This window comes from Periplaneta americana, chromosome 10, assembly GCF_040183065.1.
Source record: "Periplaneta americana isolate PAMFEO1 chromosome 10, P.americana_PAMFEO1_priV1, whole genome shotgun sequence".
NCBI classification, from domain to species: domain Eukaryota; kingdom Metazoa; phylum Arthropoda; class Insecta; order Blattodea; family Blattidae; genus Periplaneta; species Periplaneta americana.
In genome coordinates this window covers 181,283,494-181,309,292 of record NC_091126.1, presented here as the reverse complement: position 1 = coordinate 181,309,292, position 25,799 = coordinate 181,283,494, and the positions used below count along the sequence as shown (strand labels likewise).

General features: G+C 36.5%; 1 long non-coding RNA gene across 1 annotated transcript in view; it reads right to left on the bottom strand.

The window, feature by feature from the left end:
* Positions 1-1,257: 1,257 nt before the first annotated feature.
* The window catches only part of LOC138708220 (uncharacterized), a 40,174-nt gene continuing 15,632 nt past the window's right edge, over positions 1,258-25,799 (bottom strand). Inside the window, exons 2-4 of the long non-coding RNA XR_011334641.1 lie at positions 18,484-18,554; positions 4,390-4,468; positions 1,258-1,792 (exon numbers count right to left, since the gene is read on the bottom strand). This is a non-coding gene — a long non-coding RNA (uncharacterized lncRNA). The remainder of the gene's footprint in view (positions 1,793-4,389; positions 4,469-18,483; positions 18,555-25,799) is intronic.

Sequence of the window (25,799 nt, the reverse complement as noted above, 5' to 3'; positions counted from 1 at the left end):
GTCTACATTAGAAACATTTGAACTTGCATTTAAGTCACAAAGTTTGGGGGAGAGTTTAAGACATTTCGGTTCACTGGGTTCATCATGGGGGAAAGACTCCAAATATTACATTGTTTAGACAAAACGCAACTAATATAAGAACACTGCTAGCATCAGCGACTAATCATTTGGTACTGAAAACTGTTGAAAACAGTCGACACTGTCAGATATACCATATTTTGAATGCAGACAGCATTGTTGGTTGTATAGAACTATCCAAAAATGTTGATTGTGTTGTGCATATACTGGATATAATATGCATGCTAAAAATATCACGTTTAAACTTTATTTCATTTGTTATATTTTTTAAACAGAAGAAATAAACTATGTTAAAAATAGCATAGCTTTATCTTAATTCCAAAACTTCATAATTTGCTTGGATGTCGATTTTCACATTTTGCGCGTTTTTTAATTGTATATCCGCAGATCCATCTACTGACAAAGCAGTGAAGCTTAATTTAAAATCCTAGTGCTAATATTGGGCTATTACGAAAACATTTAATTTCTTTCTCTGTGAATACTTTCAAAATGATCAAAAAGTGATAATCGACCTTCGAGAGAGTTCCGAGGTTTTGGAGTTAAGGTAACAATATGTAAAATAAATAAAACTTTAAAATTAATGTGAAATTGAGTTCATTAAATTCATTAGTTTGCTTTATTAAATGAGCAATTTATTCAGCAATAATTAAGGAATTTTAAAATAACTATTTCATTAAAATATTAATCTAAACATCTCTATAATGGAAACCACTTGTAACTCCTGACTAAAATATGATACGGAAATATGAATGTTGCAAAACTTAGTATTTTTTGTTCATTGTTTCCATGTAATTAGTTTATAAAGTTTTTGTAAACAATTAAACATGAAATAGATCCATATTTGGAGTATGATGAAGAAATACAGTTTATGACTTCACAGAATTCAAAATTTCAATTATCTTTCAAAGACAGAGCACCATACGAATGTAGAACTTTGATTAATTTCCTTCTTATAATCTCTTTATACAGCCTACTGTATGTTCATGAACTTCGGGAATGCATGATTGAAATGTTAATAACAGTGATTTAGTATTTATTTAAGTTCTGAATCGAATTATGTAAGGAAGAAATCTCAGTTTTGAATAGTCTAGCCTATATTGGTATTGACTGAATATATTTACGCTTTTGTTCTTTATTTGAGAGGAATTAATAGTAGGAAATTGTTTGAAACAAAGAGCAGAAAAGAAAAAAAGATATTTTAATCTTCAATAAAATTACAAAACTTAATATGGATTTCATAACAAAAATAGGGTGTGGATGACATCATACCAGATATTCCAACATAACGCCAGTCCTCAGTTTTTATTTTAAATAGGAAAATAATTTGTTTCTTCTTCTCTTGATTTCTGCTAAATTGTTAATTCAACAAAGTTAAAAATTTTGCTTTAACAGTTAACACTACATTTGTTTGGTTTGCAAAAGTCTTCAGTTTGTACTGCAATGGTTGCTTGACGTTATCCGCAATCAATTTAAAAATGAGAGCTTGAATTTTAAGAAGAAGCATTACCATGTTCAGACTCAGAACAATCGAACAAGGTTTGTTTGTAATTTCAGAGTAGAGCACGTCAAGTCCCATTGCAACTTCTGCTTGCACACGAAATAAAAACAGTTTGTTTCTGAACACAGGACACACAACACCCAATGTTGACACCGATGACTGCTAGTCTTGCCAAGATGATGTCATCGGATGTTGACAACTATCATTTCTTCCCACCTGGAAATAAATATGAAAAATAGATTCTTTAATTTGAAGGAGAATCTAATTACGTCATAACACTTAAAAAGTTTTAATGTCTAGATACACTGGAGAACTAGCATGCTTCAGTTGTCTTTGAAACACTTCAAGTAAGATTTATTATTGTTCTAGGTACATAAGCTATTGTGTAGCAATTAATATTTGAGGAGAAAACTTCGCTCTGGCATCGGGGATCGAACCCGGGTCCTTGGTTCTACGTACCAAGCGCTCTGACCACTGAGCTATGCCGAATTCAATCCACAGCACCGGATCGAACCCTCCTCCTACAGTGTTATAAACATCAACGTATATGCCCAACTTGGAGTCAGGCCAAAAAAAAGGAAAATAACATTGTTGAAGGATAGAAAGACAAAGAATATTTGAAGGATAAGGGGGAAAAAAACCAGGTAAGTCAATTTTCTTTTTTCGAAATCGAATTAGTGGTATCATTCGATCCAGGATGAAAAGAGGCTTCTATTAGAGGTATGAAATGGGGAAAGAAACAGTTTGTTCAAGAGTTTTTTGCTCCCAAAGTTTTGGTGTAGTACTGGGGAAAAACAAGGGGAGTCATGTGAAACAGTGAGAGAACCAATTTACTGCTGTCGCTAGACTGCATGATGTGACATGTAGCACTCTATAATTACTTCATCGATTTCAGTTATTCAGGTGGAAATATTTGAATTCTCAAAGAAGCACCTTGCCATAGTGCCATAATTGGTGTTTTCGATTCCTTGTTTTGGTTTATATATCACAAAGCCCAGTTCATCCTTAGCTTTCTTTTGCAAATCTCTTTTTTCTTTTCTTGTTGCTACAATATGTTTTTTTTTTCTTCTAACTCTGGCAGCATGTATGCTAAGTGAAGCAGGCACTCCACCCTTGTAAATGGAAAGATTTTCTTCCTTAACTGGTCCAGATACATACTTCTCTAAATCATTCATATCTTTGGTGGTTGTTTGCATGTAGTTTTGGTTACCACATTGCATACTTTTCCATCTATGGTATCACGGCAAATATTAAGTGGTGATAAACATCACACTTACGGCCTTTGAATTCAATATCTGTTGGTGTTAGAGTTTTTATACTTTCCTCAACTCGCTTCTTTTCATCTACAGTATTATCTCGAAGAAAAATCGCAAAACCCTGCAGTACCGAGTTGATGAAGGACGAGAATTGTGCAAAATTATTTGAAATTCGCTTCTCTGAAATTTCCACCTCGTAATAAAATTGTAATGGTACTAAAGAAGTCATAAATATGGAGGCAACAGTATAGTCATCTTTATCCAAATTCTGCTTCTGTACTCGGTGGTGCCTGTACCATCAGTTCCTTACATTGTTATTAGTGACATATTGTTGAAAGACCTTTCATCGAAAAAATCTGTTACTTTTTGAGACTTAATCAGTTGGGTAATGGTATGGTCCAGAAGAGCTTTCAATTTCATGTTAACAGACATTGACGTACTGGAAATAGATTCCTTGTCCAGATAGCAACATTTTTTTTTCCTGTATTTGGGAATCTTTTTGTCTTTGGTTACTACTACATTATATTGATGTCTTGTTAACTTCGCATCTATTATTGTGGTTCCTGCATTTATTGCGAGCTTGCTATAGGTACTTTGAAGCATGTCGATGTGATGATAACTTTTGAAGCTTCTACTTGACTGGAAGCATCCACATCTCGACTGACAAGGAAATGATTGATGCATAAGGTGTCCTCATTCCGTTCACGTGCTTGCGCAGCAGGTGACAGCAAGTGTGGCAGAGGTTTTCTATCAATTGTGCTTTACATTACAAAATTATAATGTAAAATTTTCGCATTATAAACTGTTATTTATATATACCTTTACCCCTATAACACCCTATATATTAAGAGGTTATCATAAAAATAATTAAAACAACAATGAATTATAACTATTTTAGCATAAATATGAACTGATACAGAGTTCTGTTAGTTGCCATAACTCTTTCTTATACAGTTGGTTGTCTTTCCTTCGATGTTAATGATATGTTGGACTTCACATCAAGCTTTATTTCATTAAGTATATTTGAAACTTCGTTTACTCAATGCATTTTTTTCTTTTTCACTTTTAATTTACTTGTCCAGTAAGGTATTGAATCTATAATTTCGTTTTTCCCCCATTTTGAAGAGAATTGACTTACTGGTATCTGGTTGTTCCATCCTACCCTTAATGTATGCAGAAATAAGAAATTCAGAAGCAACTCTGAGGATTGTATTAGAATGAGTACAATAAATTATGATACAAGAAAAGAATCAAGTGCAAATTAATATTTTAAACGAAAGAAAGAAAAGTATCATACTATAACATAATGAAGTTAGTAGACAAAGAAAGTCTCATTATATTTACAATGTGTACCGGTATATCATCTAAGAAATTTACTATGAGAATGGAACAAACTACCAGCATGAATGCATGACTGAAACAATGATTGAATTGATGAAATTATTAATGGAAGTGTAAGGAACTGTTACTCTGCTGCAGGAGAAGTAATCACTTGTACTCTCTTTTGAAATTCTAGGATGAAAAGAATAATTTCATTTGATAAATTTGAAGACATACCTTTCTTGCCTCCTTTTTCACCACCTCCCTTGCCACCGCCACCTTTGTCACCTCCTTTGCCACCACCCGAGGCTTTTTTCTGTAATAAAGTAATGAAATACAAATTGCATGTAGTATTTCTAATATAGAATGAAATTATTCAAGGATTTAATCTGGATTGTAGCTTTGATTACCCAGTATTCATACTGCATTTAGTAATTATGTATTAACGTAATTTACAAATTATTTTGTTAATGATATGTAGGCCTATATTTGTTAAAAAAATTATTTTAACTTCACTGTGTTTTTGTTTTACCTTAATGACTGGTTATGCTGTGATCACAGGCCCCGGCAGAATTAATTCCAAGAAGGGGTTGCAGACAGCACACAAAAAAGTACACTATATCCAAGATCAGTAATTTAAGGTTAGAGCATTTGAATTTGCCACACTATATATTAGCCCATTATAGCACGGTCACCTTGATCCTCATCACACCCCTGTATATTTTTTTCAATTCATTCGTAGTGGAAATCTTAATTTTTTGTTTGACAACAGTGTTGCATGTCGTCACCGTCACTTAGTACTCAGACACGTTGTTACGTACAGTGTGCGTGCGTGGTTACCTACTAATAGAAGACTGTTATCTCTGTTTAATGTAAACAATAGTTCAGTTCACTTTTGTACCAGAGATACATGAGTAGTGTGTGAATATTTATGTGTGTACAGTATACCATTTTAGTGTTAAGGAGGAATAAAATTAATGAAATTGAATCGAGTAAGATGAGCGACATAAGGGATTTTTGTGTAAAAAAGAAAAGACTGATAATACCTCTACAACACACATTCGAATTCCAACTCTAAGTACCAATCAGTAGGGATGGGGATAATCAACAAGAAACCTCAACTAACTGTTTCACCTCCACGACTACAAATACTATAATTATATAACTCGCTCTCCATTCAGATTCGAGTGTTAATCGATCCTATCGACAATCGGACGAATTGGACAGGGTTATATTTGAATTCGAATTCTCCTGCTAGAGATGAAATTCGTCTAAAATTATTAAATAAGCCTTGGGCTCCAAGTTAAACATACGGGACAATCCGAATGGCTGAGAGCATATCCATTGTTAGCTTACTTAGCTATAGCTAAAGGGCCTCTTTATCGATTATGTGTATTGTTTCGACCTGCTGCTCAACAAGGACTTCAGGGACAATTTATTGTCTCCCCTTGCCTTAATATTTAATATCATGTTTCACGAAGTTTCACAAGCTCATGCTGCAAGTCAGTGGCATCGCGGTGCGATCGTGTCTTTCAGAATGTTATGTACAGAAAACAAGCAAGTGCTCACGAAGCTTTGCATTCTGCATATCACAACAGGGTGAAACTTTGTTCTATCATATCAACAGTTTTGTTTTGCGGGAAGCATGATCTTCCTCTTCGTGAGGAAAGGGATGAGAGCTCTGTTTTTACTGATCTGTTGCATTTTAGAATGTAATTCGGAGACAAGGTTTTAAAGAAACATTTGGAATAGGGAGAAAAAACTGTTTATACATATCACATCAGATCCAAAATGAATTAATTGAAACTTGTGCTGATGTACTGAAAATAATTGAAGAGGTAGAACATTCATCTTTTTTCTCGGTATTGGCTGATAAGACCGCTGATATCAGCAGTAGAGAGCAATTGTCCATCAGTGTTCACTATTTGCGCTGTGAATGTGATCAAGAAAAGAAGAAACTGGTAATTTGTGAGGAATTATTAGGTTATGTGCCACTGTAAAATCGAGATTCAAAATCTATTTCTGAAATCATTATCCTGTTTTTTGAAAATTGTAATTTGGATTTAAACAAGCTAGTTGAGTATGACGGTTGTGCTGCAATGAAACTAATGATAAATATCCTATGGCGCTGTTTTTTCATTGTGCCAGCCAGATACTTAATCTGGTCATCAGTGATCTTAATGATGACAGTGAAGTGAGAAATACCTCTGGGATGACACAAGAAATCATAAATTTTTAGAGACAGTACTTTACAGCGGAATATGATTCCCAATATTCCTCTTTTTATGAAACACGCTGGTCAGAAAAATACAAAAGTATCAGATTTTTTTCTGAGAACTTTCTCACTATTGTAAAAGCTTTGAAAGAACTTTCAGAGAACGCAATGAACTCGAAGACACAGAACAAAGCTTATTAATTGTATAGACTGCAACAAATCCGATCTAATGATTGCTGCTTTTTTCTCCAATCTTGAACCTGTATGGAACCAGCTTCAACAAGTGAACATGAACATAATGGATGTGAACGATCACGCAGCAAAACTAATGAATGCGTTTCAGTCTCATCGCGATAATGCCCCAACAGAGTTCAAAACTATCTATGAGCAAGCACAACAAGTTTGCGAAGAACTAGATGTTGAATTAAAATTTCCTCGAGTGGTTGGAAAACACAGAGGTCGAACCATCCTTCTGAAAATGTAGAAGATTTCTTCAGAAAAGCAATCTTTATCCCTTACTTTGGACTCTATTATTTGTCCTCTGAGAGATCGTTTCTCTCATGTGCACGAGAAAGCATTTTCACTTATGCAGCTCCATCCAGATGAAATGAAAAAATAGATAAAGTGTCATTTCTAGCTGTTGCGAAAAACATAAATAGTGTTTACGTACTGTACCAAATTTTATCGTTGAAGCTACCACATGGTATGAACTGTGAAAAAATGAGCCAACAACCCTGATTGAGTATGTAGATTGATTTGGGAAGCAACACCATTTTACCCGTCTGTAGCAGAGACTGTAAAAATTGGTCTAACTCTTCTGGTGACAACATGTGCCATCGAACACTCATTTAGTACGTTACGTCTCGTCAAAACTTGGAATCGATCTAGAGGCTAAGTGGGTTGTGCATGAGAACACTGAATTTATCGACAATGTAACAAATAAATTGGACTGCAAAATTAACTTTCTTTTCTTATAGTGGATTTTCCAAAATACTATTGTGTATTTTTGTGTATTAAAATGTACGGTGGTATGTAATTTTTGAAAATTTAATATTTGAAAATAAAATAATTTTGAAATTTCATATTTTAAAAATTTCATGATTTCCTACTACCACAGTTTCATGCATAGCCTACTAATTTCCTAGGGGGTGCAATTTGCACCCCCTTGCATCCCCCCTGCCGGCACCCATGGCTGTGATGTGTCATCATCTTCAGATTTCTAGCGAGAACAATACGAAATTTGAGTATGTGCTCATGAAAAGGGACCACTTGGCGGGTTATGAATTAATGTTTTAATATTCCTTGATATGTATTTCAAGTACTAAGAATGGAAGAATCCGGTTCCAAAGCATTTTAAAAATCTAAAAGTAGCAAGAACTTTTATTAAGTAAAAAAAGTCAATTTTACAGTACAGCCTGTAAAAGATTTCTTTTGTTTTAACGCAAATTACTACTAATCTAATGGGAAGTTACGGTGTTCACAGTTTTTTCATATTTACTAACATTTTTGCTTCACAAATAACTAAATATGTAGTAAATATTTGAAATACCGAATACACAGTGTAAATTTTTCCATTTGGAGACCTCTGTCAATGTACCAGTACTAGTAGGCCTATAGTGCATCTACACTTGTGAATCTCTGTGCTCTCACTCCTTGCAGTAGCCACAGGTTGAATGACAAAATATTCGTGGTGTTGGTGATTTTCGTTTCTTCCCTTTCATTGTCTTCATGGGAGTCGTTTTCACGCCTGATGTGGTTGGTTGTGTAGTTGCTGGTCTTGGAACAGATGAAGAGATGAAATAAGAGACAACATATCTTGTTTCTATGATACAAAAGATCTAGGCCTAAATTTTTGGAAGTACATTTTTTGTCGATCGAAGCTAATATAGTCCTTTAGGTTTAATAATTTCAGGTTCTCTGAAGTCAGAGGGCAAGTCACCATTAATAATGCTGTACGTTACCTCTTTCGAATTAATGGATTTTTTAGCATACACTGTACCAGTACAATCCTCTGAATTCAAAATGGTTCATCATTTGTGTCAAATTAGGCATATATTTCTCACTCCTGTGTGTATTTTATTCTGCCAGCTGTAAGTTTGTGTTCCAACTTCTATAGAGACAATGAAATTGGTAGATGGACAGCTTTTTCTTGCCATATCCATAACATCATCAATGGTTGAACATATATTCTTGCGTAATGCATAAAGTGGCCAAAATGAAGATCAGGTTACAACTTTGTATCTCTTATAGGAAGGAAGGAAATTCTGTAGCTCTTATTCTTGTTTATCATCACGTATCTCATTAAATGTTCTTTTTATTTTGATCCATGCAGTTATCTGCACTATTATCTTCACCCAGTGAAAGTTTTTAAGTAAGTGATACAACAGGAATCACCTTTTTGGGTATCACATATAGTACGACTCACACGCAACACTGAACAGACTCGCCTTGTACCCTGTAAGAAAGAAAATTGAAACTACCTGCTGGGGATCATCTGATGTGCTATAGTCAGTGGCAAAGCTCTTAAGAGGCTTTTGAGCTTAGCCTGGCCAAAAAATTTGAGTTGTTATTCCTGGTAACAGTGGGCCTGTAAGTTAGTAATAAAAATATATTGTAACACTTGGTTGCACTCAGATCCTTTCATATATTAAGTTCACAGTTGGTAGTCATTCCAGTATGGAGAGAGCAGTGTGAGCAGCAAGGCTTAAGGTAAAAAGTCTCTAAAGGCATGGCTATGACCTTGACTCGCAAGCTTCAGGGGGGATCTGGGAAGGGATATCGATTTGCTACATCTCCGTACAGGATGAGGCTAGCCTTTTGTCGCAATATTATGTTGCGCTATATTGCTTTTCTCTGAAAGTGCTGCATTGTTGAGTTTAATTTAATATAAAATATATATATATATATATAGAGAGAGAGAGAGAGAGAGGGACAGGTATATATATATATATATATATATATATATATATATATATAGAGAGAGAGAGAGAGGGACAGGTATATATATATATATATATATATATAGAGAGAGAGAGAGAGAGGGAGAGGGATATATATATATATATATATATATATATTGTGACAGCGACGTGAGATTCGAACTCACGACCAGCGTCCCGCAAGAGAGAAGATCGCGCGGGCTCCACGGAGCACTGAGGGACGGCGCACGGCAGAGAGAAGAGAGGGGAAAGGGCCTACGCAGCGAGGGAATGTGCGCGCGCGACTGCTGCATGTGGAGTGAAGGGGGGACGGACCCTCCCGACTCTTCGAGAAGTCCGTTGAAGTGGAAAAATCGGGAATTCGAACTTTCCAGGCTACGTCGCTGTGGTTATAAAAGAAGAAGCGCGAGGGAACTCGGACATTTGTGTGTGTGATTCATGATTAGTTCAGTGAGTAAGCCAGTGAACAGAGCAAGCTAGCCAGTCTTGTGTACCGGAGTTCGACTTGAGTGTGCGTCCGCAACTGTGTCAGCATCCGAAGGCCTGAGTTCGAGTGCAGTGGACCGCAGTTGGAGGGACCTGAGTTCGAGTACAGTGGACTGTCTCTGAAGGTCTGTGGTTCGAGATACTGTGAACTCGAGTGACTGAGCTAGAAGAACTGTGAACTGAGAACTGACAGTTCTGATTTGTAAATAGTGCTTTGTAAATATTAGTTAAGATTAACAGTTCATTGTTGTTCGTAATAGTCCAAGTAAATTGTCACTGTCGTCAGTGGAGTGCACTAACGAATACTGTGTTACTGTGTTGAGTGAAAATCCTATTGTTGAGTTGAAATAAAGTTACAATATATATATTGTTTTTTACATATTAATTTTGTGTAAAGTGGCTCATACTGAGAACATTGAGATCATTATTTGCAGAATTAAAAGAGAAACCGTTTTCAAGTTGGGCGTACGAAACGAAATGTGCTTACAAAGATAGGAAATCAACACCACATTTACATATTAAAATAGCGAACAGAGGAAGAAAAAAATATAAATTTTCAGTTTTCATGGTATAAGAAATATCCTTGGCTAAGACAGTTAAGTTGTTTTACCTGTGTTCTGTTTGGGGGTGAAAATGAGTGGTCATCATTTTGTGGTGTCTGTGTCACAAAAAATTTGATAGAAAGGCCGATACACATCTGCTCAATAAAAAGATACAAGGTAAGCAGATTTTTTCAGCCTACCAGTATTTACCATAGCTTCGCCACTGGCTATCGTATCCATATGAAACCCTCTCACCAAGCAAAGAAGCACTGAAATATTGTCACGACATCAGCTATTTCAGATGGTAAATCTGAATGTGAATATTGATCTTGTGATTTGAAAATAAATTCAGATCTGATACTCTCCTTTGTAGTAATGGAAAATAATTGTACTTTACTTATTACTTACAAATGGCTTTTAAGGAACCCGCAAGTTCATTGCCGCCCTCACATAAGCCCGACATTGATCCCTATCCTGAGCAAGATTAATCCAGTCTCTATCATCATATCCCACCTCCCTCAAATCCATTTTAATATTATCCTCCCATCTATGTCTCGGCCTCCCCAAAGATCTTTTTCCCTCCGGCCTCCCAACTAACACTACACTTTCCAATGATGAAAGAATTATCCAAATCAGTCCACACCTGTGGAGTAATGGTCAGCGCGTCTGGCCGCGAAACCAGGTGGCCCGGGTTCGAATCCTGGTCGGGGCAAGTTACCTGGTTGAGGTTTTTTCCGGGATTTTCCCTCAACCCAATACGAGCAAATGTTGGGTAACTTTCGGTGTTGGACCCCAGACTCATTTCACCGGCATTATCACCTTCACATTATTCAGACGCTAAATAACCTGAGATGTTGATACAGCGTCGTAAAATAACCCAATAACAAAATATCCTAATCAATTAAATAGTTTCCTAAGATTGCCACATACAAACATACATTCTCTCTTTATAATAATGTTTAATATATAATAAACACATATGAATATCATTTGTATGAATATTAATCTGATGGTTGTCGAAGGCCATTTTAAATAAATGGAGTCATTTGTTTTATCTTTATTACTCGTATAATGTGAGGTGGCAATGGCATAAAAAGCATTGTTCTTTTAAAACTTATATATGTCGTTAAATATCAGTCCTATCAAAATTTTACACAGAATAAAACTTATCGGAAATCATTTTTAAAGAAACTTTTGTTATATAACATTTTTCCTGAAAATTAATAAGAAGGGAGATATTTCGATTTATTTAATTCAGGCCCCCTTATAACGTCCCTTTTAAATCAATTATTTTGAATGCTATATGGCCTAAAATCTTAAGTTACAACGAACTTAATTTATATTCTAATTTTTATATAAATTGGTTCAGCCATTATTGCATGAAAATGTAACAAACATCCAGACAGACATACAAAGAAAAATTTCAAAAAAGAAAGCGATTTTCGGTTTCAGGATGGTTAAATATACATGTTAACACCAATAATTTTTGGAAAAGCAAAAATTACCAGAAAAATTTTGGTTACAGATTTATTATTAGTATAGATATAGGGTAAGATCACTAGTTCTGGATCTACCAAAGCATACAGGCCGATTGTGGAGATGGGAATGACAGAGAGTAACGATTTTACCTACAGTTTATTAATTGACCTCTCTACAATACTTTAAAGTCGTTTACATTTACAACAATTTCAATTCAGTACATATTTTTCTTGAAAAAGTAAAAAGTAGCATTTGATCCACAACTAAACCCCCGGCACTAGTTGAGGATCAGTTAATGAAAAACATTTCCCTTTTATACAGAAGAGCACAAGGATCATATAAATGTAAGGCGCATGACATTATAACACTCCACAAATGAGATAAGCAACGTGATACACAACTAGTGACCAGAACTAATTGAGAATCAAAATTCTGGATATTATTTCCATGATGGTACATCTTCAAATTATTAACGGAAACTGAAGGAAAATACATTTTAATAAAATTAAAAAATACATTTTGCTTTGTAGAGAGCAAAATTACGCCTACATGTTTGAAACAATTTACATAAAAATTAGAGTGATGTAATTAAACTGTGCGGTTCATTGTTCACTACTGTTTTCATTTGACATATAGAAATTTTTTTGGTCAAGCTTTATTTGACAAATTTTGGCATGTTTGATGGTACCACAAATTGCACCTTTCACATTGCATCCAACTTGCTTTTCTGCTTCTATTTCTCTCAAGAACTCAAGTGAAGTTACACATTTTGTGATTGTAATTTTTCTTGAGTATTTGGCATTGTCTTCTTCCAGTGCAAAACATTCTTTTATCACCTGAACCACTGGAGAGGCAGGAGAGTTTCCTCTTTCTCTTACATTAGATGAGCATCTGGGTTGTGTTTCATCATTTTGCCTAGCATGAACAAGAGTGGAGTCATTACTGCTTTTCGAATGAGAGCATTGACTGCAGAAGGATCCAAAGGCCAGACACTATTTCCTCGAAACTCACTCAAAACATTGTCTAGAGTTGACTAATTGCTTTTTGTCATCCTTAAGTTAGTACATTGCAGAAATCGTATCTATTTAGGTTTTTTTTTTCTTATTTTCTCGCATCAGTTTCGTGCATTCTTTCTTCAGAGAAAGACTATTTGAGTGACTCGAAAACACCAACATTCAAGTGCTGGAATATGTGCGTTGTGTCATGAAGAAACATTAGAAAATAGACGATAACTTTCTCTCGCCAAAACGAAATTTTCTCCAGAAAAATGAGATGCATGTTATTCAAAACGTATTAAGACATTTATGTACACTTAAAACCCCAACATTTTACTTCGAAACGAATATGAAATAGAAGTGCACCCCAGCCTGCTAATTACCTCGTTGCAAGGTAAGACTGAAAGCTTCAAGTGAAGTCCTTATTTTTCTCTGCAAAATATATATCTATGACCATCTTTTGAGAAAATTTGGAGGCTCTGAATTATATACATAAATAATTACAGTTTTGCAAATCTGTTTATCTTATTTTTCTCTTCAAATTTCTGCTAGTAATTGTAAAAAACACTACTGCGTCATAATTTATGGCTTCTCTCATTCCAAACTTCCAAGGAACCGTGCTGCCATGGCTACCAAATGTACAACAAGAGACACTTACCACTAACTTGAGAAACTGACAGTACAGGCACTTTGATCCGGAACTAGTGATCTTATCCTACACATCAAGAAAAGTTTGGAACCAAACAGACTGTAAGAGCCTTTTCATATTCCAATTTTAATTGAGTTTGAATAATGAAATCCTGTGACTCCTTCAACCATATATAATAAAATAAAAAAAAAATACTTTTAACTTTTTATTGAGGTATAAATAAACAAAAGATATAGTACTGTAAGGAGAATTAGCTGTTAGTTCAATTACACGCAATTGACAATATGGACATTTAAGAGAAACTGTTTTAGTGACGTGTCATGCCGCCTCTGGTTCTGACAAGTGCCTTGATGCGCCTTGGCATGCTCTCGATCAGGTTTCGAGGTACTGCTGATCTAGACGATCCCATTCCAGGATTGCAGTCTCTCTGAGCTCGTGGAGGGTTTGAACAGGTGGTTGACGAATGACATTGTTTGCTGATTCCAGGCATGTTCTATGGGATCCATATTCGGTGAGTAAGCAGGTCAATCCCAGCAGCCTGAATTCGTTCAGTTATGTACTTTCCTCGATGTGGCCTTGAAAGATAAAATCTACACCAAAATGTTCCCTATAGGGGATGACAAGACTTCGGACAATCTCTCTCCAATATTTCACTGCAGTCATATTGCCTATCATGGGCACTAGGGGTGTTCGTAAGCCATGTCCAAAACATGATACTTCCACCTCCCTGCCTATAGTATTCTACGGGGTGGCGGGTGCGGGCTGCATAACTAGGTACTTTCCAGATTTGAATCTTCCTGAATAAGGTCTTAGATAAATCCTTGTCTCATCTATGAATAGCACAGAACCCCATCTCTCTTGCTCCCATCTCTGATGCTCTCTTGCCCACCAAAAACGAGCTGTGCGATGATGGTAGTTGAGTGCCGGTATACGCCACAGGCACCTTGCATGCATCTTCATCCCGTGAAGACTATTTCTGATGGTTTGGGTCCTTATATGCTTCCCAGTGATCCGAAGGAAAGCACTTCGTAACGCTCAGGCATTGGTGCGACCTAGACCAGTGTTCCGCAACCGGTGTGCCTTCCCAAGGTGAAAAGTGTGACGCGAACTTTTACCTGTTACTGTAAGATATTGATAAAATTAATTTAAATTAAATTAAAATTAAATTGTTTTCATAAATATATTTTTGCATGTAGGCCATTCGGTATCTCGTAAAACCCACAAGTGCGTGAACCTACATACCTGCCGAGTTAGTGACGTCCAGTGACATCGAAGACATTATGAAGGAGAAAATAAAGGGCAGTCAGAAGTTGTCACTTCAGATCGATGAGTCCACTGATATTGGCGGTCACGCACACCTTCTTTCCCACATTCGTTAAATTGATGGGGATGTAACTGCAAGTAATTTACTTTTTTGCAAAGAACTGTCCGAGTGAGCTACCGGTGAAGAAATATTTCGTACAACTAATGAATATGTGGTCCATAATGAATTAACATGGGAGGATTGCATTAGTGGTTGTACACACAGAGCCGAGTGGCAAAAGTACGTGAAGTAAAGCCTAACATACAGAGCAACCACTGTCTCATTCACCGCGAAGTCATTGTTGCTAAGTCTTTGCCATCTCCTCTGAAAATTGTGATGGACGAAGTAATAAAAGTCGTGAACTTCGTCAAATCGCGGTCCCTAAATACGAGGCTTTTTTCCCTTTTTGTGTCAGGAAATGGATCAGAGCACATTACACTCCTGCTATATACAGAAGTGCGATGGTTGTCACGAGGTAAAGTGTTAGCGCGAATGTTTGAACTTAAGAGGAGGTGCCGTACTTGAATTTTTTACTATTGAGGGCATAAGTACGCGGATTTATTTGCAGATGATGAATGGGTATCTAAGTTGGCATATCTTTTCGATATTTTCGTACATTTGAATGAGCTTAACAGAGAAATCCAAGGTAGGAACGAAAATATTCTGACTAGTATGGGTGAGATTCAAGGTTTTGTGAATAGGCCTAAAGTGAATTTGTGGATACAGATTATCGGTGGTTTGAGATGTTCCCAACTGTATGGCCCCTTGCTGACGGTAATAAAGTGTTGATGGACTTAATTAAAGAACATTTAGTAATCTTGCACCAGAAGTTAAAGAATTATTTTGGAGAGAGTGTTCAAGATTTCGACTGGGTTCGTGATCCATTCGTTGTGGATTCAAACAATCCTCCGAATAATATACTCGTGCAAGAGGAACTGGCAGATTTAAAAGCAGACAGGACACTGACATTAACCCATTACTGCATAGCGTCCTAAAAATGGGACGTAGGTAAAATGCTGATTACTATGGAACTTTTTCTTGTTTAGTACAGTTGGAGGCATTGTTTAGAAGGTAAATTATTACATTGTATTATGGTGTTGCAGTGTTTGAATTCCGCGCGAACATTTGTTCATACCAGCTAATTTTTGACAACATGGCAGGATAACAGTATTTTGTGACGCACCACGTGTCAGTTCATTCTTAGTTACTCTGTAATGGTGACACAGAAATCTGATTTTTATTTTCACATAATGAGTTGAATACTTCAGTTTTCATGTGGTATATAACAACAATAAAATTTTCTTATATGTTGCTAGGTATAAGGTGAAATAAAGTGCCGTCCTAAAAATAGGACGCCATGCAGTGTGTACTCCTGTAGTATTCTATAATATGTATATGGTTTCGATTGCATTGTTTTATTTCTAATCTAACCGTGAGTGAAATTCTGGGGTTAATTGAAAATCAAAATAATAATAATGAGAGTCTAATATATGTGACCCCTCCAGAAGATTTCCATGATACAAATAAATACAGTGATAAATCGGACGACGAGCATGAGGCTTATTTGAATAACCTTGGCGGTAAAATGCTACTTAGTAAAGCGGAATTACAAAAAAAAAAAAAAAAAAAAAAATGTAATGATGATAATGAAGATGACATTGTTGATGAAAGTATGCCAGAGTCTTCTAACATAAAAGCTGCAACAAATGATTTTGAAAGTACATTAGACAAAAATGGAGCTGAGGTTTCTCGCACAAGTTATTGCCGTCCGAAAAGAAGGAAGCTAATATATGAACATTTCCAAGACAGGGAAGGCAATTCCAGGTAGAAGGCCTCGTACTACTACAACTACAAGTACTATTATTACTACTATAACCACCAACGTACCGCACTGTGGCATCGTGGTCTAAGGCATCCTGCCTTGGACTCGCGTTACGGAATGCACGCTGGTTCGAGTCCTCATGGGGGAAGAAATTTTCTCATGAAATTTCGGCCAGTGTATGGGACCGGTGCCCACCCAGCATCATCATGCATTTGTGGAGCTACGATAGGTAGCGAAAATCCGGTTTCGGAAATCAGCTGTAATGGCTAGGGGGGGAATCATCGTGCTAACCACACGATACCGCCATTCTGGTTGGATGATTGTCCACCTCTGTTTCGGCATGTGGACGTGAGACTAGCAGCAGGCTGCTCGGTCTTGGCCCTTCATGGGCTGTAGAGCTACGAATTTTTTTTTACAATCACCACGATCAGCACCAGCGCTAGCAGCAGCAATAGCAGCACCATCACTAGCAGCAACAGCAGTACCAGTGCTAGCACAGAAACAGCAGCACCAGCGTTGGCAGTACTGATGTTAGTAACAGCGGCAACAACAGAGTGGTGGTCCATCTTCGCTTATTTTCTTGATGTTGCCATAGTAAATGCTTGGTTTCTGTACAGAAAAATGAAGCCTCAAAACTCTTCAGAACCGCTCCTCAACCTTTGCCGTCTCCTGGCTTTTACAGTACTGAAAAGGCATGGGGTGAATTCCCACTAAGGAAAAATTGTTCCCATTCCATCAGGAGACATAAGATTTGATGGTCAACACCACTGGCCAGTTGAAAATGAAACTCTGCTAAGGTGTGCTAATTGTACAGGGAAAGCAAAGTCCATCTGCAGCAAGTGTCAAATTGGACTCCACCCTAAATGTTTCTACCCTTACCACACAAAATAGTGTTGTGTAATACATAGGCTTGTGTGAGGAGGCCAGTTGAACCACTGATTCTAATATGTGTATATGTATTTGCTACATAATAAATACATAAATACTATTTGAACTAAAAGAGGGGCTATTCTATTCAGCTACTGCATCACTGACCACTATGCATAGCGTCCTATTTATGGGACGGTCCTTAATTTTTATCCCAGAAAGTAAATAAAGATAAAAATGGTAAGAATGCATTCTTAAGTCACAAACTAGCAAACTTAAACTCAGAAACGCATTTTTCAAGTCATTAATAACTTTATGCAGTAATGGGTTAAAACTTCTCGAAGTGCCTTTGAAAACATTTTGATTATCAATAAGGAGTGAATATCCAGTTATCTCCGACGATGGCAGATAATATGTTATTGCCAATTTTAACTACATGTATGTGTGAAGTGGGCTTCTTGACCTTAACTGAAATTAAAACATCAAAGAGGGAGAGACTCAATTCCATCGATAAAGAAATTAGGCTTGCACTGTCAACGATTCCGTCAAGGATCAACCATCTGTGTGCAGCTAAGCAGGCCTGCACTGAATGTTATGAAGTCACTGTTGCTACAGTACTGTAAACTTGCACTTACTGTCGTTTTTTTAGTTGGTTATATATTATAACGACGTTATATGTACTTCTTAGTTATTTAGCGTCGATGGAATTGTTGAAAGTGAAATGGAACTTGGCAAGATGAGGTCGAAGATTCGCCATGGTTTACCTGACATTCGCTTTGGGATTTGTAAAACCAACAAGGTAATGCGCCCGAGCGCAACTCCGGATGAGTGGGCAAGCGTCTCTGCCGACTGTGCTATGCCGGCCGGTTGCTACTATCATGTTAACCCTAGTGTGCAGCCAAAATAGAGTTGCTGTACATTTAACAGTGACACGAACCACGACTTATAAAATTGGCGGTTTTTATATGTGATTTCTATTTCTTATCAAGTTAATTACTACGAAAATGTGAAATACAATGCCACTCATTACTTACGTCCTCTCCCTTGCCTCCACCGCCGCCGCCACCACCACCACCACCACCGCCGCCGCCACCACCGCCGCCTCCTGAAAAAATTATAATAAATTAGTTGCAGCTTACGTCATGCAATAGAGGTCCGACATAACCACACAGAGCAGTCCAGACTGTTGTTTACCTAACCCTGCTTCAGAGTGTGAACGAACTTTTTTCTGTCATTAAATTTGGTTACCATCCATTCTTGTGTAAAATCGTACTGTTAATAAGAAAAATGTAGGCCTACTGAAATACAATATTTGCCAACTTATACTTGTATTGAAGTTCATGAAAGCCACAGCCATCCGAGAGGTCCATGGTTCGATTCTCGGCATAGACAGTGAAGATTTATCTTCCTTTAACGGGCCTGCCATCCTAACGCATGGGCGCAGTGGGCAGTTTCCCGGGGACCCCGTGTTACTCTATCCACAGACCAGAATTTTATACTAATTTTCCAATCATCCGCCTCAACATGTAACTTTTCGTTCTGAAAATGAATTTGAAAATGTTACATTTTCTCTGATCAAATTTCTGTACATTTAAAGGACAAAAATTCGAATTTTTTATTATCATAATACATTGCGCTCTTAAACTGACAGAGCATATTGGAAATTAAATCAATGGTTTTCCCAAAACACTCTATGAAATGTTCCATATAAAGCAATTTTTATTTCGAAAAGAAAGCAAAAACGAGCAAAATTTTATTACATGTTATTGCTTAAAATATCTCAAAAAACAATCTCCTGAAATTAATGACATTACGTACAGTTCAATTCGTATGTACAGAGTGGAAGTGAAATAGTCTTGTAGAATTTCAGAGTGAATAGCTCATGTTATATGTAACAAAAAACTATAATATAACATTCGTGGAAAGTTCATAGTTTTTTTCAGATAATTTCCCCCCCCCCCAAATGTTCAGCACCCTCATAATCAGTAATTATTGCGAGTAGGATCATGATTTTTGTCTATATCGATAGAAAATCTAATAAAGAATTATTTATCCCTCTGGCGAACTTCAATAGTGTGGACGGTTTTCGTGTAAATTTAATTTTAAAAGTCCCTAATTTCAGGCCACTGCACGATGTGAGCAAGTGTCAACGTCGAGGCAGAGAGTAGCTCACCTACCGAGACATACAGAGTTCGTTTACCTTTTACATCTTATCACAAGAAGAGTGTGTTAGCGGCGATGTTGCCAGACTGCTGAAACTTCAAACTTAATTTTCTAATTAACCGTAAATTTAATCACAAAATGTAATTATAGGTTTTCTATTCATTTAAGTGTAGGTCTGCTCTATCGTACCTTTTAATCTGCAAGGTTATTTCACTTCCACTCTAGGCTATATACAGGGTGGGGCATAGGAACCAAGTGTTTTTAAAATAATCATAAAACAGTTTTTGTTTTCAACACATTTTATTGGTAGAATAACGTTTGTGAGAACATACCATTTCAATTATGAGCGGAAAATTACATCTGGCATGTGATGTCCGTCTGTGTTGACGCATTGTTTAAGGTGCTGATGAAAATGCACCTCTATTCATTCCAGGAGATCTCTGTTGATTTGAGTGATGTGTTGACGTACTGTGTCCTTTAATAATTTATATTCATCTAATATTCGAGGCTTATCCTCGTAAACACGTGCCTTTATGTACCCACATAGAAAAAAATCACGTGGACAAGTCAGGGGACTGAGGGAGCTATGGAACATCACCAAATCTCGAAATGAGACGATTGGAAAACAGGGGGCAAAGAACTGCCATTTACGCTCTGAAGATATGCGCTGTGGCCCCATCTTGCTGAAACCACCCATCTTGTTTGGGTGTAAATGTAAATCGCCATGCAAAATCCGTCTTACCGTATGATTGCTGATTCCAAGAGCAGCTGAATGTTTTCGAGCAGAGCGGCCTGGGCTGCGCATTATCGTTTGTCTGACTGAAAATTTTCTGGAGTACGGACTCTGTGTTGGGGGCCGGGCGATTTATTATTTAGTATTGCGCCTATTTTTTATGATTTTTTAAGATTTTTTAACCCAACATAAGATTGTGTCACGCACGGGAACAGAATCATTGCGATTAATATTGAATCTGTAGCAAAACTCACGCCGTATCGAGCTCACCGACTCGCCACTTCTAACAAAACAATCATACGCAAACATGCGTCCACTGCTCCATGATGCCGACTGCAGGTGAAATGCTATGAGCCACGGAATGGAATGTTACATGCCGCACGTCTCTCCCTTTCATAATGACTGAGTACAGGCCATTCCAAAAACACTTGGTTCCCATGTCCCACTCTGTATAAAAAGTGTAGTTGAAAACAACAATAATTTGACACATTTATAACCCGTTTCTGATACACCTCAGTTGAAAGCATGGTGGTTATTCAGTAACAGTGATGTATGAAGAAGTATGGGTGTGCCCTTCCAAGGATTTGTTGGTTTTATTACTAGGAGTCTACCTTTTGTTATATTTCGTAGAGCACGAAATATAACAATGACAAAATAATAGTAGTAGTAGTAGTAGTAGTAGTAGTAGTAGTAGTAATAATAATAAATTGTAAGCAAGTCACGCTCCTCTGCCAAGAAATCTTATTATTCCTATAGAGCGTCGGAATTTCGAATAACGGCGTATTATGTGAGGGCGGCCATTGAACCTCCGGGTTCCTTAAAAGCCAGTATACAGCAGGGGCGTATTTTGCGGGCTACCGGCGGTAGCCCAAGGAAATTACAAAAGAAAAAGTTTATAATATAACATAATGTAATAATTTTGTATTATTAGTTTTACCATAGTAATTAAAATTAAAGTAATTGTTAGATATATTTTGTGTAATAATAGGGTCAGCGGTAGCCCAAACCCTTTAACCAGTATACGCCACTGGTATACAGACGTCTTCTTAGCGGACATCACCCCTCTTTGTAATGTAACTGAAATAAATTATCTACCGTACGTATTTTCTAACATAAATGTCAATATTGTAACTAAGCATTGCTTCAAATATAAGAGCTTTATATTGTTATATATTAGTTTGTTGTACTCTAGTTTCAATAACCGAATAAATTGAATAGATTTATTTACTGCTGTTATTTTATATATGTTAGAAAATATGTAAATACTTATTTTAGTTATGGGCCTAATACAAAGTGGGATGATGTCCCCTAAGAACACCAAATGGTATTTTCTCAACTCCGAACGCTCTATAGCAAAGTAGTTTTGCATGCTGTAGGGCTACATTTGAAGTGATATGAGATGATTTATATGAGGGATATGTTTGAACTCGCTCGAGCATACAGCTGCGGGGGTAGGGGAAGTTCGTCGATCGTGGGTTTTCATCATGGCGATAATACGTATTTTTGGATCTGAATCTTGGCACGGAATTGCGAAGGTCACTTGCGTCAGGATAGCAACATGTATGTTAAGCTCAAATTAATACACATACAACGAAGAAGGTAGGCCTACCGTACTACCGAGATTTTTTCATGTTTGTTTATAGGAACAGAAGTTACAACAATTACTTCAACTGTACACCCGCAACACATACTGTATAGCGTCACACTACACAAGATCATGTGAAAGCATTGTGATGTTATGAAATCGATTTCCGAAATTCACTTTTTCCACATTGCACATACATTCAGTCCGTCTGTCTGTGGAGAGTGATTTTGCCTAAACTGTTGGTCGAATTTTGTTCATGTGTACAGTATCTACGAGTCAATTTAATCGGTTATTATGCACTTGAAATATAGTGAATGAAAATTTTATTTGACATCAGAAACACACAGCAGCCCAAGAATCGGCAGATGATTTTCTCTTGGTTTTTGTATTATCTATAACAGCCATGTCAATGAGTACTCACGCTCGCTCACTCTAGCCAGGTGCACGGGTTGCTGTAAGAGGGGCAGCAAGGGTCTTGTATAGCAGGGCTGAGTACACACGTCTTTCAGTTTCAAACCAAATGTCCCGCCAAACTTGAAATTGGAACTCATTTGTCTCGTGTGTGACAAATAACTGAATCGTTTATTGTAAAAACATCACAGCCGACATTTTTTTTTTTACAAAATACGTTTTTTGTGGATTTTGATTACCAGCATGAATGCGCATCTTTTGATATAAAAAACTTATATCTAGCATGACTGTAACGTGTAAAAAAATGAACAAGAAATATGCATTTATTGTAAAAACCCCACAACTAACATCATATACCTATGGTGTTTTTCAAATAAACTACTGTTGAAGACTCTAATCTTGGAACCTGACAGGAATGTGACGCGACCCTACAGTTCGCGATAGTGACCCCTATTAGTAATACTAGCCTGCTACCAGCTGTGTAAAAATTGTGTTCTGTTCCTACCTCATAGCGAAAGCTGTTGAGCAAGTCTCATGTCAGCGTCACATTCAGGTGCGGTGTCACTGTTCTCACTACCCCTACTGCCATCACCGTCATCAGTATTATTAATGTTATCACTATCACTACCACTGTCGTAAGCTCCCTTAAATTTATAATAATTAGGCTTGTAATGTTGGGGACCGATAGGCTGCGTTACAGTGACTTCAAGTTGACTATCCGTTCACCATCCGTACTCTAGCATGCATAAAGAGTGTGCCTGCTGAATACTCCGTTCGCCAGTCACTATTTGTCTATGGTCACTACCGTAGCATGCGTAAACAGTGTACCTGCTGAATAACAATACCGAAGGTTGAAGCTTCTCAGGCGCATATTTTTGCAACGGAATTTGGTGAGTGTTTTTAAGTGAATGGCGGGAATATTATATGTAAATTATGTAATACAAATATACGAGGTTACAAGCGATATTATATACCGAGACATTGTAGCACAAGAAAAGAAAGGAGGAAACTCAAACCCATGAATAATTCTATGATAATTCTTGAACACATAACGAAAGGTGCGCAAAAATATCTTTGTAATGTTATATAGAGTATATTCACTTTTAGAGTTGTCCAGATTTGTTTATGTCAAAGACGTTATAATAGTATACTAGACTCACACAGAGCGCTGGTGTGCTGTCCAAAATTGAAACCAGTCTGCGCATGTTTACGCCGCCATGCTACTGGTAGAAATAGAGCGGTAAACAAGATTGTCATACTTGTCCTTTGTTTTGTCTCGGGTATTTTTAGTGAATAGTGTGAAAGTAATGGCAATATAATTTTGAAAGATGATATATTATCGCCGCGGACTCATGCTTAACATGTCGGCATCATACAATAACGTGCGGTGTGGTTTAAAAAAATAATTTTGCCGACCGATTGTTGCTCTGTAGGTTTCACTCTAAGCGTCACGTTGTCTCGTCTACTTTCTCGATAAGAATACGCACTAGTTTGTTATAGTGTTAAATGGCTATTATTATTATTATTATTATTATTATTATTATTATTATTATTATTTCATATACGAGTACGTTGGCTTTCTTAACTCTTAATAATAACTCTTTAATAATAATTTTTAATCACATACCTTAATATTCGTCCTCAGCACAAGACATTGCAACCTCGGGTTTAGTCTACGTGGATTAGACAAGGAAGTGTCATTTAATAATAATTGAAGCAGCTTATTGGTTACATTATTGAAATTGAGGCGAGTGATTGGAGCGGCGACACAAGAAATTGAAAACAATAATACAATTAAATTTCAAAGACCTGCCGAACGCATGAGGCCGCTCAAAGACCTGCCGAATGTTAACCATGAGAGCGCGGCGATAATACCATCCCTGTTTAATTTTCCAAGCTATTTGCAAAAGGTACGATATAATATTATTTCTGTTGTTACAATATCAATATCATTAAAAATCAATCAGTAGTTTACGACAATAAAGAATACTTAATTGTTAGTACAGGTATATCAGACTGTAGAGAAATCCCACTGAGTGAATTATTTAGACTTACACATCAGATGTTAAAACATTAGTGGAAAGATAACTTTTTGTTTTTATTATGTAAATGAATTTATCTGCAAGATAATAAACTTTCATTCAAGATCCATATATGGATAAATAAATATACAGATAATAAATAAATAAATAAATAGCTATAATAGCTAAGCCTCGCTTTGTGAATTTATGATTCAGAGTTCACCTATAAATAACTCTTTTACATTTTGCCGGATATATTTTATTAACAAAAGCAAGGAATGGCATCTTATTGATATTGCATATGTGCATAAAAATTATGTACCATCACTCCGCAAGCAATGATAATATATATGTTTTATTTATTTAAAATAAAAATACAATATGTAAAAAATCCACACATAAAAAGTATGTGGTTTTTTTTTATCTTGCATAAAGTGATTGTTTACTTTTTAGGTCTTCACGTTACCTATTGTTTGCAATGTATTAGGAACCGATACTTTTTATAATTGATAGCATTCCATTTATTAATTGAAGAATGAATTCAATGTAATTTGGCTACCTTCGCATATTATATTTTACCGGTAATATAATTTATTTTTGATTCTCTAAAACTTAACAAGAAGTCTATACTGATTATCGCATATTTATTTCACTTAGGAATTTGATTATAACAAGAACTTGTGTAATCAAGGTGCATATATTTATGTCTTGTGATCTAAGAGTTAATATGTTAATATAATTTTAGATTCTCTGAAACCTAACAATTTACTGATTATCGTAAAATTATACAATCTATAATTTGTATTGTGTAGGCCTATTTATGGATGTATCAGTATGTTTTCTATAAATTGCTGCATACGTATTTTCTTTTCTTTAATGTTCTAACACATATCAATGAAACTTTGAATATGTTTATTTCGTCCTAATTTTACGTTAAACGTCGAAAATGGCCATAATATGTCAATTTTAGATCTTCATAGCGTTAAATTGCGTGATTTACGCACTGCTATTATTTGTCTGCTCTCCAACAATATGGCGGCAAGCGCAGCGTTCAATTTGCCCCGGTTTCCTCGTTTCGCGCAGCCGAGACTGTAGGGGCTTGGTTTATGTGCACCTTATTATTCGCGTAATCGATGGCAGAACCAAGTCAATGTATTCGTACTAGCTTACGTCCCCGGCCTATGTACCATGCTGCAGTCAACTTGTATAATCGGTCCCCAACATTACAAGCCTAATGATAATTTTATTAATTGCTTATGATTGGAGTCCATCTTTTTCCCAGTATTGTTTTTCTATATTTTCAATGTGTGTACAGAATCCTTTTCAGTTCGTGTGGACACTTACACTCTCATTTTGCCAACATTTTCGAAATGTTATATTGCTGTTCACCCAGGTCTCGTCTATATAAAAAATCGATTGTCTCTTGCTCCGAAATTC